The 16,788-nt window shown below is 44.1% G+C and overlaps 1 long non-coding RNA gene and 1 other non-coding gene across 2 annotated transcripts in view; both read right to left on the bottom strand.

Moving 5' to 3' along the window:
• LOC146759960 (uncharacterized) overlaps positions 1-16,788 on the bottom strand; it is an 87,827-nt gene that overhangs the window by 50,206 nt on the left and 20,833 nt on the right. The window lies entirely within an intron of this gene.
• TRNAE-UUC (transfer RNA glutamic acid (anticodon UUC)) lies at positions 7,373-7,444 on the bottom strand. The gene has a single exon. It is a non-coding gene; the product is annotated as a tRNA-Glu (tRNA).

Here is a 16,788-nt window from a genome sequence, read left to right as displayed (position 1 = left end):
TTCAAGATGAGAACTAAAAGAGGCTACAGGTTTATCAGGGTAAGTGTAAAAAAATCATTCCCGATACTTTTTCACCTTTTACTTTTCCAGAGTTTCGTTGATTTTAAGATTATTTTCCCCTTACATCTGCACTCAGCCTTACACTGCTTTTTATTATAGCTCTTCTGCCAGACTTTGCTAGTGAACATACAGAACCAATTTCAATTTCTGGGGGTCATTAATAAAGACCATTTTGAGAATCCACTCAGAAATCAGGGAACATTAAACTAAACTTCTGGGGCACTCAATGAGCTATGCTTCTCTGCAGTGATGGCTCAAATGACTTAACCAACCAGTTCTTGAGGGGAGGGGAGAAAAAAGAAAAGAAAAACATTAGATTAAATAATGACTAACTCCACCTTTCCCAAAGAACATCAAAAAGAACTTAAAGCTTGCCTCTCCTGCTTCTTGGTGCAGAACAGGCAGAAAGCCATTTTTAGAAAAGCTTCTTTCCTTAAATACAAAGCTTTGGCATCTCAGGGCTGTAATGCTGGGGTATCCACTCCCATAAGGCACTTTCAGACATAATTGTTCCGTCCACATTCATACCAGGTGTAGCAACTATGTAATTTCTCCTATGTTAACACTGTATCTTTTTAAAATGGAAGCGATACACATATAAGAAAACAAAAAGAAAAGCTGGGAATCCCTCTTCTGGAGCTTCTTCCCTCTTAATATGCTTTTCAAGACTCCAGCCTTCCACCTCCATGATCAGACACTTCTCTTGAGGTCTCAATCTGCTATTCAAGAGATGGAAGAACATCCAAGGAAAGCACAGATGCAGTAGCACGAGACTGCATGCTGGAGAGTAATTTCCCACTTTACCCAGCTATGTCACTCCAGCTGAAGCCTCTAAAACCAGGATGAGAACTGAAGGCTCTGCCCATCCACCCATCAGATACAATCCCTGAGTGTTCTTGTTGTCCTAGCCCTGTCCAGGTCACAGCCCAAGCACCAAATAGGAAAGCTGCTATGTGACCAAAGCACTGGACTAGAATTTGAGAAATCTGCCCTCACTTTCAAAAGTGACACGAGATGCTCTAAATTTGTTTTTAAACTCTCACACATTTCCCCAAAATGTTCAAGGCACAATTGCTACAGGATTTAGGAATTCTGGTGCCACTTCTTAGTTGTGTAGGGTATTTCACAACAGTAGTGTTTAGTCCTTTATGTACTATCAATGGAGAACAAGAATCTCAAGCAGAAGACCCACACATTAAACTACCAGAAATTCAGAGTTTTGCAAAACATCTTTACAAGTTGCTCTGTAACAAAGAAGGGAACAGGCTTTTGAAGACAGGACAAGGGGAAATGGTTTCAGACTGAAAGGGGAGACTTAGACTGGAGAAAGTTTTTTACTATATGGGTGAAGTACTGGAACAGATTGCCTGGAGATGTGGTGGATACCCCATCCCTGGGGACATCCAAGGTTAGGCTGGATGTGGCTCTGAGCACCTCATCAAGCTGTAGGTGGCCCTGTTCATTGCAGGGGAGTTGGACCAGGTGGCCTTTAAGGGCCCCTACCCACTCAAACAATTCTATGATTCTACCTGTCAGCTCCTCCAGATACAGCATTTAGGCACTTCCTACATGACATGAGTCAAATCCTCCTTCATTTTCTGGGTACATTTCTGGACAATGTATTGCTTCCAATTGTCTTTTTAATTCATTTATTTCTTTTATTATTGTTAGTTCGCACTTTCCTTTGCCTAATATTACCTGAAGCAGTACTTAAACAGAATGGGATGCAAAGTCACAGGGTTGTTTGGTTTGGGTTTTTCCTCCCACATAAGACTATCATGTGGGATTTTCTGAAGATGCACAGGAGCTGGATTCATCTGATTTCCTTTTCAAGGGAAGATCTGTTGCATCTCACTTTTTACACATTCTGTCAAAGACTCACTGCAGTAAATGCTAGATTTTCATCTGGCTGTTAAGGTAGCATGTAACTTAGGAAGAAATCACTGTGGCTGAAATCTGCTTGGCTGAAGACAGCATCAGTGAGACCACGGACACACAGACCAACAGGAGCAGTTACAGGCTTAATCACAGGCAGTAGAAGCACAGGACAAATAGTGCAGCCTGCATACTGAACATCCCCTAGATTCAGTGCTGTGCACTACTTGTGCTTTTATCTCCGCGCAAAAACACTTCACTGGGAAAGTCTCCAGAGCCAAAGAGGAGAGGCCCAGAGGAAGGGAAAAGCAAAAGGCCCTGAGGACAGCCAAGGAAAAATCCTTCTGACTGTGCTAAGTGACAACCAAATAAACAGCAAACACCCATCTCTCTTGATGACACCTAAACTAAGGAGGTAACCAATCACCAAAGATTTGAAAGGACTTTAGATGACTGCTCTGGGAACTCAAACATTTTGATCCCAAGCTCAGACATTTCAAGAAGCAGTTGCTCACAGTCTGACACAGGACTTTTGCCACACTTTTGGTGCTGCCCAGGTGAGGGCAGGAGATCCAAGGGACAGAGATCACAGGGCAGAGGCTCTGCAGCAATCCCAGTCCCTGGGTCAAAGCAGGATGGGAGAAAAGAGAATGGCAGGGAAGGGAGATGATCCAGAACTACCTACAGTGTTCTCCATGGGGCCACACATGCATACTCAGGGCTCACAAGCAACCCTTGGAGGGCAACATCAGTCACTTCTACCAATGGGGGAGGCGAGGAATATAACTAGGAAAGCAGCTCAGCTGCAGCAAAGCCACACAAAGTTGGTCTGTTCGGCTGCCTTTGTGGCACTGTTGTATTTATTGAAGGCAGCAGCAGTTTGTTCTGTCCTTTCAGTTACAGTACGGGACCCGATCAGGGTGCAGATGGGACTACAAAGCAGCCCTTGTTGTCAGTAATGTGACTCACATGTCAGGCTCTTATTTGCTGTCAGTGGCTTTATTAAAGTCTACAGTTTCAGACCCTAGACCCTTGCCTATTGTATCCCTTGGCCCCAGAGATTCTCTTAGGGAGCACTCACAATTACCAACTCTCTCACAAGAGCACACAAACACACTGAGCTGGCATAGCAACTGTGCACTCAGGGGTGATGCCCAGGCCAAAGACAAGCTGGGCGCTTTCCATCTTTAGAACTAATACATGTACAGAAATGGACAGGACAGTGTGGAAGCAGTTTCTGGAACAGGATCTCTCCCTTTAAGACCAGCTGGTAACATATATACAATAATTCATGTTTGTTTATTCATATATTCTGCAATTATGGACATGCTAACACACTCACACATGTATTCATTGCCACATTCTCATCCATAGCAACATACTCATCTGCACTTGCTCACTTACATGATTGCACACATGTTTGCATGCTGCTACTGACACACATACATGCCTCCAGCTACCACACACTCCACAGCCATGCCGACAAGCCTTACACACATACCCAGGCTCACAGACAGGTCATGCACACTCACCACTACATTCTCGCACACCAAATGCAGTTTACAGACTATAACACCATGCCAATATTTTCAGAGACTCAGCCGGCACTAATGGGCCTGAACAGCCACTGGTAAACGCAGATGAGAAGTCCCATGAAGGCACTCACATTCCCTCGTTTACAATTGCTTCCTTCGAACAAAATTCCCATTTCAGATACTCATTTGGAGCTAAAGACAGTTCCTGATCAAATCTTAGCATAAAGGGCTCAGGCTCTAAATGCTACATAAAGGACGACTCCTCCAGCACCATCAGAACTAGGACTGACAAGAGCAGAAGCCTCACCTCCTGAAATGAAGTTACCTACCACTGCCTCATTTCTTCCCCTTCACAAAGGAGTCCTCCTTCTACCTTCAACTGGAAAGCAGGAGGCTTGCCAACAGCCATGTTGTAGTGCACCAATGACATTACAAACGCTGTGACAAAAGGAGGACAGGGCTGGACATCTGGAGGTAGCAATGGGAATCCCCTAACTGATTTCTGCACTGGACTAGGTATGGTCTCCCAAAAGCTGTTCTTGTCCAATTGTCTTCACCATCATCTATGAAATAACCACATACATGTGCTATGCACACATCAGAAAAGTCAGATAAACCTATATTTATTTTTCATTTCTGATCAAAAAAGATCTTATGCATATATTTAACGTTAATAGCAAATTAACTTCAGCAAGAATAAAGTCCACAATTTCCTCTGAACTTGCAGGAACAGCTCTGTGTTTGTAGAAGTGTAAAAAGAGTGTTCTATAATGTTTTTAAAATGAGACCGAGGCTGGTGGTAAGCATAGAAAATCAATTAAAACAATCCAGACACATGATTGTACTACCACACAGTTCCTGTAATAATTTGCAAAGCAGTTTGGGATATTTTCAATGTTCTGCTGTTGCTTTGTGTGATGGTAAACCCCAGTGGACTCCATGAGAAAGAAGTGCCTCCGTGAGCTGAGTGTAACAAAGATGCTTTCGCCCACCTCTAGAAGCTCTGGGGATTACAGTCTGAACACCCTAGAACCTGTGTTTGAAAACTGATGAAGCTGTTTGAAAACATCCTTGGCTGCTGGATGTTTACTTGCTTACTACTCTGCCTTTTTTCTACCCATCTGAATACTTTGATCACGTGCCTTTATGTAAGAGCTTGTTAAGATCACTTTGACCCTACTCAGTTGACTTAAGTAGTAGCCTGGCTACCATTTCAATCCTTCTGCTGTGCAAATTATATTCAGGTCATACTGAGCTACAACAGGAGCAAAGAAAACAGCATAAAGCAGAGCCTTTAGATGACCTGAAACATAGTTACAACTAAGCAGTCCACAAAACTACTAAGCTTTATAGCCATTTCCTCCCTGGCCTAGAAAACCTTGCCATACCCTGCTGCCCTGTGACTGCACAGCCGCCCTTCCCAGGCTACCTGCCAGCACAGATCTCTCTCGTAGTAAGTGCCTCTTTCTTTTACACAGCAAAATGGAGCTGCTTGCCTTCCCTCTCAAGAACATCCACAGCTGGCTGGGCTCCAATATCTTCCACTCTAGGCAAGGAGAGCTCCACCTCTTATCAGCCTCTCCTCCTACACCCTCTGTTAATTGGTGCATCTCTTTATCAACACCCTTATGCCTCCTCCCAGAATCTCCTTTATGAACAAGCAGAGCTCCTTATAAATGCCTCTAGGTTGTTTTTGATGTTCTCCATGAGAAGTCTACTTCAAAGGTTCGTTAGGATGACGTATTCAAAAAACTTGGTCCCATTAGCTTCCCTGGCTAGCAAAGGGTACATTTACTTCCAACAGCATTAGCCAGATGTGCTAAGTATGAGGGCTGTTCCAATAGCAATGCCTCCTATTTTATTATGTTGGTCCAGAACGTTAGAAGTTGTTGGTGGGATGGCAGTAGAGGCTGAACCTTCCCACCAATATTCCATTCCTTTTTGTTATTGTGTGTGATATGCCAGCAGAAGGGTAGTCTGACAAAACAGAGTCTTATATGGGACTGTGTATGAAGCAAAGGTGTGTCACTGAATTCTTCCATGCAGAAAAAATGGCACCCACTGACATTCATCAATGTTTGCCGAGCATTTATGGAGACCAAACAGTGGATGTCAGCACAGAGAGGTGGTGGGTGGTGCATTTCAGAATAGCAACAGTGGGTCACCTCCACTGGTACAGATGTTCACTAGCACTGCATGCAGGTGTTGTTCATCAGTGGCAAAAATGCATAGCTAGTGGTGGCAATTAAGCTGAAAAATAGTGTTTTCTAGTTGAGAATTTGCTCTAACAAATAGTATTATTGAGCCCTTTGTAGCTATTGTCATTTCGGTGGGAAAAAAAATAGGAGGCATTACCTTCGGAGCGATATATATATTATGAATTAAAGGTCAGGTTCCACAGATCTGAATCCAGTTTAATCTCAAGCCAAGCTCTCACCATCAGAGTACACTCTGCTGTGTGGTCCAGTCCCAGCAATCACAACCAAATTATTGATCCATAGACTCAGGATGTTTGTGTTCTTACACATTCATCATCACCATGCAATGAGACTAACAGTCCACATGTTGGTGTAATTTGCAGCCCCCTGGGGTAACTATCTAACCACTGCTGGTGGTGGCTGGGCAACACATGGGAGGTCAGCAGCCTGCTGCAGTCTCTGCTGAAAAGTTCCATCTTCCAGCTCATGAGTTATAAGATCTGCAACCCAACCCTGGCAGCTGGCAACACATCCTCAGCTGCATTAAATAAGGATCGTGGAAGTACATGGTATACCTAAAAATGTAACAGCATTTCCCTCAACTCAGGCACACGGCCCAGTCCTGCAGGAATTTTCCCTGGAGGGTTTTTATACACCAACAAAGCTTAGGAGTATGCTTGGCTCCCTCTTCAACTTTCTATCTATTGGCCCTGCTTGCTAGATAAATAGCTATGCTCATACAGAGAAACCTGCACTAATAAAAACTTAGACAGCCAGAAATCTGCTGCCAACAAGCAAAATATCCTATATTTCACTGCTCTGTCATTGGAGAGTCATATCTCAGTGAACAAATATTCATTCCCAAACACCGTGCTATTGCATAAAAGAATCTCCAGTACATCTTGGAAAAATGACTGCAAAACAAGTCAGTCTGAGCTTTGGATTCTCCTTGCTTTGTTTTTCTCCTTCTCCTTCCCCTTCAAACACTTGGGACTATTTGAAGAGGAGTTCAGGTTTTTTCCTGCGTGGTTATGTTCTTTAACTCTTTCCTCTCTCCAAATAAGTCAAATGGAACAGTGCTTCAGCCTACACTTTTTGTTTTTACTGAGCTCAATCAGAAGAAAATGCATTGGCTTCTCTGTGTCAGTTATAATCATCTGATCAGGTCATAATCTTCTGCCTCAGACTGCTAGAGCCTTGAAGCAAGAAATCATCTTTTGTTTGTTCTGCATTCATATGTTGCCTAGCACATTGATGCCTTCATAGGTAATGCACAGCCTTGGCATTCTGGCAATACAAATAATAAATACTGGTAAGTGAGGCTCACAGCACTGAATGTGGTGGGGGTGTTTCCTTATTATGTTAGTGAAGTCAGAAATAGGTTATTTATCCTGAAGTCACACTTCAGTGCAGGGCTCTCTGGGACTGAGTTCTGTACCTGCGAGGTCTTTATGCACAACGCCTCCCCCCAGATAAACCTTAGCATCACAGAATGAATGGGCTGGAAGGCCCCTAAAAGACCACCCCCCCACCCCCCAAGTTCCAAACCCTCTGGCAGGGCTGCCACCTACCAGATCAGGGTCTTATACACCACCAGGGATGCGGCACCCACACTTTCGTGTGAGTAAAGAATTTCCCCCCAGCAAATAACATAAATCTCCCCCCTTTTAGTTTAAAACCGTTCACCCTTGAAAAGGGAGACCCTTCCCATACCGGGAGTCGAACCCGGGCCGCCTGGGTGAAAACCAGGAATCCTAACCACTAGACCATATGGGAAGAACTAGGAAGAATCGATGAATACTGGGAAGCAATTCTGCTTCTGGGTTGCTAAGAATCAGGGCTCTGCTTCTGTCAAATAAGTAGTAAAGCAATGTCCTTATGGATTTTTTTTTTATAGCTTAGGGCAAGCAAAGGTGTTTTTCACTAGAATGACTGAGTTGCAGTGCAAACATGAAGACAGTCATCCTAAAATTCCTTTTTCTGATTTATACCAAATATGGAGTTGTTCTCTGCCTGCTCACTAAAACTGTCACGTATTTCTGATGCAAACTCTTAAGCAACTTCCACCCTGTAGGTCAGCACAAGCTCTATTTCTTACAGCTTATCAGTATCTACTGATGACACAGTTACACAACTGCATTTGTCCTCACAACTCTGCATGACTGTATGTAAGCTCTGAGATCCTGCAGCACAACAGGTACTACGGTGGCATCAACTGATTATTTTTATCTCACAGATAACATTTTAAAAAGGCATTGGCCCAAATGTGGCTTCTTATTAACAATGCAGCCCTATATAAGGCTTCAGTATTTGGAGAGTATGGCTTGTCCTACTGATCTCAAAGCAAACTAATTCCATGCAAGTGGGTCCTTCTCATTCCAGATCCACACACACCAGGTCTTGGGGCTTACAGGAAAATAAGTAAGCAAAGAAAGGAAGAAAAAGGTTTCTTGATAAAGCAGGTTTTACTATACTGTCACTTTCAAAACTCATGTTTGTGACAGCATAGAGCTATGGCACATGTTGCTAAACTAGTTTATCAGAAGCAAACAAACATATGACTACAGCCACTTAGTATATAAGAGAAGAGGAGGAATGTTCCACATGCACTGCTTACATGTACCTGCCTAAGCCCCTTTCTGAGGCCCTGCAGAGCTCAAGAGTGCAGCAGAGACAAACACCAGGCTCCCTGGAGCTAGCCCTTACCTTCCTCTTCTTCCAGCTTGCATATGCATTCAGCATATATATATTTTGGGCAGCATTAAGAAGGTTGATTCTAGCTTCTGTAGTTACAAGTGTATTGAAAATACCAGGACAGACATTGATCTTGAATACATTTGAAGTAATACTCAAAACAGCATTACTGGGCTGTCCATGATTTAGTTTTTCTAGTTGGAGTAAAGAATAAAAACATCAAATCCTCTTCCAGTTCCAAACATAACTCCATCAAGAAACATGTTTCACATCAACAAACGCTAATAGAAAATGTTCCCCACTGCTCCCATGAAACTGTTATGCAGATGAAACATGTTTCCTGCCAATAACGACAAGTTACCTGCAGTTAAAACAGCAGCTAATCAGCTTTACCCACCATTAACGTGAAATGAACACGATGCTAAGACTACAAACAACCATGATAGTTGTTGGCTGCACCAAGAGAATGGTCCTTACCACATTCACCACACACTGCAAAAGGACAATTCTTTGATGACTGCTTTGCTACAGGAAGGCATTGCTGGTTTTAATTGATGGAAGATGCTTATTCACAGTACCGGTCTGGAAAAGAGTTACCTGTAACCTTTGCTTTCTCTCCAATTCAACACACACATCCCCTTACTTCACCTTCAGTAACATCAGCTATGGGGTAACTATGGAGTAACCCTGCACTGAACATGCAGGTGACCAGCAGCCTCTCCCACTCAAGCCTCATTGCTTACTTGAAAATAAAGCACTCCCCAGATGTGTGCAAGCAAACTGCCACCCAGCCCAGTTTCCTCATTCACCATTTCAGTTCCAAATACCGTGTACATCAGGTGCCATCAGGATAGACAACATTCAGTCATACAGTAGGAATCCTCTGTACGTCTACTGTTCTACCTTAATTCTGATACCTCAGGTTCCTTGCTGCAACAGTTCATGCCACAGATGTAATTAGTACCACTGGAACAGTTCACTATCAGCCAATGCCAGCATATTTGATGTCAAATTAAAAAAATAATCAAAAGACTCACAATCGCTGCTTCCACATCCCCAGCACCTCCCACCACATTCCCGAGATGCTATTCCCACTTGCTAACTCACACTCTCCAGCCCACAGAGCACTCACAGATAGAGGTAACAGCACACACTGTTTATACAAAGGTTTGGACATTTACTCAGCAAGGCTTTGTATGCATTGTAGTATAATAGCATAAGAATTCTTCAGCTCTCACAGAAAGGAAGTATTCGACTCTTTTATACTGTAAAGCTGTATGTATAGCCAGACAGTACTCCATCAGCTGGTATAAAACTGCATAGATCCCCTTGAATTCAAAAGAACTACTTCATTTACTTCAGAGGGGCAGTCTAACAGAATGGTTTCTGACGCAGAAGTGAGTACGAAGCAAAGATGTATCACTGAATTTCTCAGTGCAGAAAAAAAAATGGCACCCATTGACATTCATCAACACCCGCTGAACATTTACAGAGACCAAGCAGTAGATGTGAGCACAGTGAGATGGAAGATGCTGTGTTTCAGTAGTGCTGACAGTGGGTCACCCCCACTGGTGCAGATATTTACAAGTACAGCATAAAGGTCTTGTTCACCACTGGTGAAAATGCATTGCTAATGGTGATGACCACACTGAAAAACAGTACTTTTGAGCTGAGAATTTGCTCTATCAAATAGTGTTATTGTGCCCTTTGTGTCTGTTGTAGTTTGCATGGAAATAAACAGGATGCACTACATTCAGAGCAGCCCTCCTAGCTGTGTAAATGAAGACTCACAAAACTGGATGAAAGTTGGTGTCCCTACAGTCAAACATTTATTCCTAACTTTCCACTGGTGTCTGGGCAGAGGTCGAGGCAGGGCTAGTAATGACAATTAGGATCCAGCTTAGCATTCCAGAAATGAGGTTCTGCTAAACAATTTTTGTTGCTCAGTTCTGCAACCTGCCCAGGGATAAGTAGATTAAAACGTACAATTTTTAATTGTCAGACAGAATGGGGTTACTGAGCCATGATCAACGCTGGAGCTGGAATGGCATCATTACTTGAGGTAAGATAAGTGGTAAAATCAGTATCAGCATATTTAAACACCTTCTGATTAACTTCTGGACATAACTGAATTCCTAGGCCATCATCCGTGCCAGGAATAAAGTTAGGACTAGAACTAAGATTCAGCAGACAGTTCTGTGCAGTCAAGTTTACTGGTGAGTTGTGTCCAGGTTGCAGCCTGCCTGGGGGATTCAAGCTTTTCCTACCTAACGTTCAGAGATAACAGTTCCTTCAGCCATAAATGATACTGTGAATCACACCTAGGGTAACCGTGTCTTATCACCACTGCAGAATTCTCACAGGCCCTCAGCAATAAGACAACAGACTGACAGAGTCAAACGTTTTGTGTTTCATTTCTGGGCTGCACTATGCCCCGTGTTATAATGATCGGTAAGGCTGCTTACGGCTTGGCATCATGATGGAAGGGCTTTTGCTTAGTTTTGCCTGGTCCTTAAAGAAAAAAAGCTATAGCATAAGGCTGTAGCACTCAGTTATAGCAAAGCTATGGCTACATGGGCTTTGAACAATTCTGGGGTTAAAAATGGCACTAGGTTTTGAATCGTGGGTTGAATGCCATGCAAATGCAGGCTTATTGCTACATTCTTCTAGATCTGTGGATAGGTAAAGAGCTGAGATCAGTAAATTCACACACCTTAGCCTTAAATTTCAGGCACAACTAGATTCTCACACTGAAACTGAAGCTAAGCTTAGGTTGATGTTAGGGATGAGTTAGGAGAAAGAGGCTTAGCAGTGAATTCTGCCAACCCCATAAAGATTAAGTGAGAACCGTCAACAGCAGATCCAAGTGTGCTCTACTGAAAGGTCAGGCAGCTATTGCTGCCTCTCTCTCAGGCACTGTTCATAGAGTCACAGAATGGCTTAGGTTGGAAAGGATCATTAAGATCATCTAGATCCACCATCAAGTCCCTGTCATCCGCAAAAGCTTCAGTACAGGGCTTCAGACACGAAGAGCACAAAACAAGCCTTGCGATAGGAACCACAGTTACATTCTATGTCAGTATGCTCAGACTGAAAAAGCAAAAATGAGTGTGTGCTTAACTCTCAAGCCAAGCATGCCATGAACAGCACTACGATAGTGTTCATGAGGATTACTGCTTGGGATAGGATGCTCAGTGGTGCACGGGGAATTGCTAAATTTTGCCTCATCTGCAGAGGTAATTTCACAGTCAAATGTGGAAATCTGCCTTCAAAGAAAAAGAATTAAAATAACAACTGCCTTTTCCTGTCCCTTGTGTAAATACGGGGCTCTTGCCAATCATTCTCTATTTCCCAGAATTTCTACCATTTTCTTTGGAGATGCATTTGCGAATACTCATTTAATCTCCGCCCTAGGACTCACAAAAGCACTCTTCTAAGCACTCTCTCCAACAACGTACAGTTGTTGCCTTTCACAGTTAGCGAAGGTTTTGCACATCTCACTGTGATGAGACGTTAGAAGACAGATCTATGCAGGGATCAATAGCAGTCTGCCTTACTGCTAGTTTACACCTTGTTCCCCTGTTGAGATATATCTCATTTTTACCTTTCATCCTAAGCTTTGTTAGGTTTGAAAAGAGGTGTTTCTTCCTAGACGTAGCGCGTAACAGGCTTACGAGTTAGCATAGAGTGAGGGTCTATGCAGAGAGCGCTCATCCCTCCGGCTGCGACACCCGAGCAGGCGGTACCCGTGAGGGCACAGAGCCCAGCGCACCCTTCCCCGGGGGACGCACCCTCGGACCGGCGGCAGAGCGGCAGCCCCGGCCCTGTGCTCCACCAAAAGGCAGCCTGCGGCGCCCCCTGCCGCCCCCGGCCCCGGCGGAAACCTCGGGCCGAAGGGGATGCAGAGCCCCGAGCTGCTCACGCCCCCTCCCCTCCTCGCCCCAACCCCCCCCTTATTCTCGGGGTGCTAAAAGAGTAGGTTTGCATGCAAAAACCCACCCGGCCCCATTTCACCAGATGCACATTCATTTCTATTCCTTTTCATTCTTCACAGAACATGTTATAATCTTTGATCATCATTTGTTTAAATTGTATAAGTAATCTGCCCGGTTTTAATAGGATTTTTCTATGAATCTGCAACAAACCATGAAATGTGATATTTTCACCATGACCGACCCAGGAAATTAGTCAACTTTGTCCTTGATTTACATGGGGCCTGGCCAGCTCCTCCTGCAGCACAGAGGCAGGAGCCCACAGCCTGCTCCCTCTGCATTTCTATTCTGTTTCCTTCCTATCTCCAGGCAGTTGCACACACAGCAGATGCCCAGCCTTACAAGCCGTAAGCAGACCCTGAATTCAGCAGCGTCACAGTCCTTCTGACTTCTGTGGTAGCCCCAGAACAGTCTAGAGCAAACCTCTGAATACATTATGTTTAATAATAGCAGTAAATGTTTGGGACATGGTATTTTCATTTTCCTTCTGATCCTTTTGAAGGCAATGGAATGATTTCTTGAAGTCTTACACACAGCACATACAAGAACCCCAAACTTCCTTGAAATAAAATGAAGATTCTTGTACAACAATTCTTTCTACATTATAGGGGAAAAAAAAAAAAACAAAAAAACAACACTGTGACCAGAGTTGAGGACATTGAGCCATTTCTGGGCTAGATACAAATAGAGCCATTTGAGCCATTCCATGGCTGCATGGAGAAAGGCGTACTTCCAAATGCCCAGATCTCATGAGACTCTACAAAACCATGCCAATACTGCAACTTGGGCAAACACAGCAGCACAGCCTGCAGGAGCTCAAACAAGGAGAAAGAGAAGTGCCCATCTCCTGCCCTGGGCAGCCACAGAGACGTGTGTGGACACACTGCCACCTATGCTCAGCAGTACCATGCCTCTGTGATCCCACCCAGCAGGCACCAGTGTGAGCACGACACTACTTATCTAAAACATGCAGATAGAATAATGCACAGAACATACTGCAATTGAATTCAAAGCTCTTTTCTCTCATCCCACAAAAGCACGGTCCCTGTGTACACGTAAGTATGAAGCATTCACTATGTGCCATCAGGATATTGCAGTCCTATGAGAAGCTAGCAGCACTTGGGAAGCCATGGTTCCAAGCCATCATCATTACTGAGCCACCTTCTGACCTTCCTCTGGCCATCTTCCCATCTATTTCAAGTTAAAAACCTCTTGCAGATGGGCTGCCCATTTGCTATGTGGCAGGGTGGGGACCTGACATCAGCTGGCTCCTGGGGTGCTCCTCTTTTCCCTGAAGCAACGCTGCCTTTTGGCACACCCAGCAAAGCCATCGTATTTCCCATCACGGAACTGCCCAAGCAGAGCTGGTACCCCTTCCTTCCCACACTCAGCCCCAGAGTCTCTGGGCAGCCAGACTGTGTGCCCTGGAGGCATTTACACCCGACTTCCTAATCGAGGCTGCCCAGCCTCCCTTCCCCCATATCCCCAGTAACCAACCCTCTCTCCCCAGCCTGTGAACAGCCTCTAAGGTTAGGTTTTATATTTCTTATCCATTGGCCCCTCCACTCCCACCAAGTCAAACTTCAACCAAACAAAAAAGAAAACAGAGGGAGAAAGAAAGAAAGAAAGAAAGAAAGGCCCCGAGAGGCTCCCGGTTGTTCCAATCAGGTCACTGTTTCCATACCAATTAGGACAGATGCAAAGCACATTATTAAAAATAGGTCTGCAGACCCATCTATGTTGATTATTGTCCTCTGTTTCCGTCCCCAGCCAACTCCGTTAATTAATAAAGAAACTGCCAGGGAAGGAGGGGGAGAAAGGGTGGCAGGGATTCCCCTGACTGGAGCCTCCTGTTCAGAGAGTTCAAGAGAGAAATTGGACACTTGAGCCCCTCTGCCATTTTCCATTGTGTGTGTTTTTCCTAATGAACGGTTTAGTGATGCAGGGCTGGAAGTCAGCTTTCCCCCACCCCCACTAACTACCATCCATCATTAAGTGACCCAGTAAGAGGCACTGAGTACTTAACCCTCTCTAGAAGAAGTCAGATTGTTGTGTGGCTGGATTTCCTCTCTAACCATCCCTTCTCTCCCCATCAGTTTGCCCTTCTCTAAAGCCACCTCAGCGTTTTCTGGAAGGGACAGTTCTTTCTTAGAGCAGCCCTAAGAAAAGGCAGCAGGAGCAACCCTGGAGCCAGCCTTTATACAGAAGAGGAAGCACTCAAGGTGGAAAACCAGGGAGAAGGTCCTGACTTTGTTGAGACCAGTGGAGACAGGATTTTCCTCCCAACTGTGAAACTATCAGCCTCAGAGGGCAAAGAAGTCGATGGGGAGATGGCCCTGTAGGCTGCGTGAGGGATGGTGCTGATCAATATACATGCTGGTAATTTGCAAGGGGAGAAAGAATACAGTCAGTAAAAGTCAAAGACGGCTGTGAGAAGCACAAGTGATAGATAATACTTGCAACAGAGAGTGTGCTTGTCTCCTTCTAATTCTGCTAGCCCTGCAGGACTCTTCTCCAGCCAAAACTAATTTATCTTCATAATCCTTCCTCAAAACGCAGGACGATGTTATTAGTCCCATTTTGACAGTGGGGAAACTGAGTCAAGGACAAACTAACCTGACTAAATTATTAAATGAGTCAGACAGAGCTAAAATTGGAACTATGCAGTCCAAGGTTTCTCAGCCAGTGCCTTTGCTTTAAAGCAGAAGTTAGGGGGAGGCAGAGAGGTTAAATGAACCATTATCATAATTAGACTTGATGAAAGCAAATCTGGGGTTGGGCCCAAGATGGCAGATCACGTTTACCCTGGATGAATGTGTGTCAGTGAGTCTCCAAAAAGTTATCTAACTATTAAAATACCCTCAAGAGCTCTGAATCTGTGAGGTGTGAGTTCCAGATGTAATTCAGAATGCAGAAGGTCCTGAAAGATCTTGGTCACATCACTTAATCTCTAACGACCTCTGAAGATTCACTCTCTAAAACAAGGGCTATCACAACCATGTGGCTTGTGAATTATTCTTGTAGGGTCTGTTTGTCTGTTTTGGTTTGTTTTTTGTTTTTTTTTTTACCAAAACACATTTACAGTACTTATGTAATATTGGGATCTGCTGATACTTCTGGCATATGAAAAGCTGCAAAGGGCAGCTACCTTGGCATCTCTGAGGTGACAAGCAGAACGCATTCACAAACACAAGCAGAAGTAAAGCATAAGCAGAACACCCACCTGCAGATGCCAGCAAGGCTGTTCATCTGCAGACTGACTGCAATCTCTAAGTACCGAGCTACCATCACACAGACTGTTCTTTTGTTAGACCAAAGGACTTTTTCCTATTCTTGAACCACCCCTTACCACATCACTTTTTATTTTTCACAAGGGTTCCAGTGCACCACATTACAAGCACTCCCTTCCTCAGTTCAGAAAATCCATGCTGGGCTTCAAGAACACACATGAAAAAAAAAAAAAGAGGTTTGGATTAAAAGGAGGCTGGTTTGGGATCCTAATTGTTTTTATGACATTTCTCACCTGGTAAATTAAATTGTGGGAAACATCAGGCAACTGATTTAACACTATGGTGCAGTAACACACCTTCCTGTGCAGAAGGACTGAGCTTCTACTGTAGTATCAGGCCTACTGTCATGAATGAAGAACACCACAGACAGAGAATCTCTGAGCCTAATATCCTCCTCCCAATAAGGAACACTAGATGTCAGATGTCCATAATGTAGCCAGCATTGCTACATTTCAAATTCATCAAAACAGCCCTGACGATGAGAAATAAGGTACTTGGAAACTGAAAGCATCTGCAAGATGCTATATTTGTGAAAAGAGTCAGGAGAAAGCAAGCTTTGCAGTGAGCCATGTGCTGGAAGTGAATTCCATTTGTGTATCAAGAGACTTCTCGGTATACAGATGATAAACTGCAGTCAACCACCCAGCCACAGAAACAAAAGCTGCAGGAGGTCTGTACATGCAAGCAGTCTTTTGATCCTACTGCACTAGGAACATTGTATTCTCAATCAATTTGGTTTCTGCAGAGTACCAAATGCATGCAAGGCCAGGTACTACATCTTCACTAACTACATTGGACATATGCCAGCGTGGCCAGCACACCTGTGACTGAACAAAGGATATCTAGAAACTGGAATTAGAAATAGGACCTGTATTTTTCATGGGTCAAGTCCAGAGGAGAAAAAAGTCTGCAACACACCCAGGGGCCACAGAAACATGGACTATTCTCTGTCCCACCTAAAAAACATCCTAGGATTTGGCAAGTGTCTTTTACATTTGAATCTGGCCCCAGGGAGTAAAGAACGTTTCTCATTCCCCCCCGATTGCTCTGCTCCATCCATGGGTTGCTGTACCATGCCAAAGTTCCCAGAGCACCCTTTTCCTTTTTCTCCTTCCCACACATAAAGCCATTGTCCTCTGAGCAG

This window comes from Coturnix japonica, chromosome 8 (assembly GCF_054131305.1).
Source record: "Coturnix japonica strain WE chromosome 8, WE-NBRP24, whole genome shotgun sequence".
NCBI lineage: Eukaryota > Metazoa > Chordata > Aves > Galliformes > Phasianidae > Coturnix > Coturnix japonica.
The sequence above is the reverse complement of the archived record's forward strand: the minus strand, read 5'-3'. Positions and strand labels throughout refer to the sequence as shown.